Raw genomic sequence first — 920 nt, forward strand, 5'->3', positions numbered from 1 at the left:
TGGTTTCATCAACAGCCTCATAGGGATGAAGTTGTAAATCTCAACAATGTTCTCCTTTGGAAAAATTCCTACATCATTTATTATTGGCTCAAAAAAGGTAAGCTAGTTTATGTGATCAACACTATCACTGAACCTTTACAGGATACTTTTCTGACACTTCACAAAAACCAGGATCTCACACTTTCTGAGTATCATGGGATGTGCTTACCACTCTACTCAGTGACTATAATGTGGACACATCTTATGTAGTAGAATGACACTGAAAGATATTGGTCAAAGTGTTATCCTTCAAGAATTTTCAATTAACCAGTGAGCCCACTCCATGGGATGGTGAACAAGATGCTGTTAGTAACCTAAATGTCACTTATCACGACAGATAAAAAGGATGACATGTCAGACTCTAGGAATATAAATATAATATAAATCAGAGGTAAATCACATAAAACTTAAAAGAGAATACAAAATCAGGGAAGGTCTAGGTTTTTTGACATTCCCACAGTAGGGAGAACATTAGAAGCAAGAGAAAAATCCAAATTATAGGAGTCAGATTTTCAGGGATCTTGAGATAAGATTCTGCTCTGCCCGCATACCCTAAGTTAAGAATCTGAAAGCCTCCCCATGTGGAGCTGAGAATCAGAGAGAGGACCTTTGTGTTGAGTACCTTTATAGGTCCTCTGAGGGGCAATCTCAGATGACTCAACCCACTCTCTGTCACACACCTGAGAAGACTGGCAAAAGCAGAACTGAAGAAATAAACTGAGGGACCTAAGGCAGAGAGAGCTCGAGACAGCTTCATGCAATTTCTGGGACAGCACATGCACTGGAAGAGCAGCCAATGCCTTCCCATCTCCTCATTAGGTCTTTCAAGTACAGGAAATGGGGATGAAATTGGGATAGGTCAAAGTATTAGGACCAGAAGG

This window comes from Otolemur garnettii, unplaced genomic scaffold (genome assembly GCF_000181295.1).
Source record: "Otolemur garnettii isolate 467f Iridium unplaced genomic scaffold, OtoGar3 scaffold00288, whole genome shotgun sequence".
In the NCBI taxonomy this organism is placed as follows: Eukaryota; Metazoa; Chordata; class Mammalia; order Primates; family Galagidae; genus Otolemur; species Otolemur garnettii.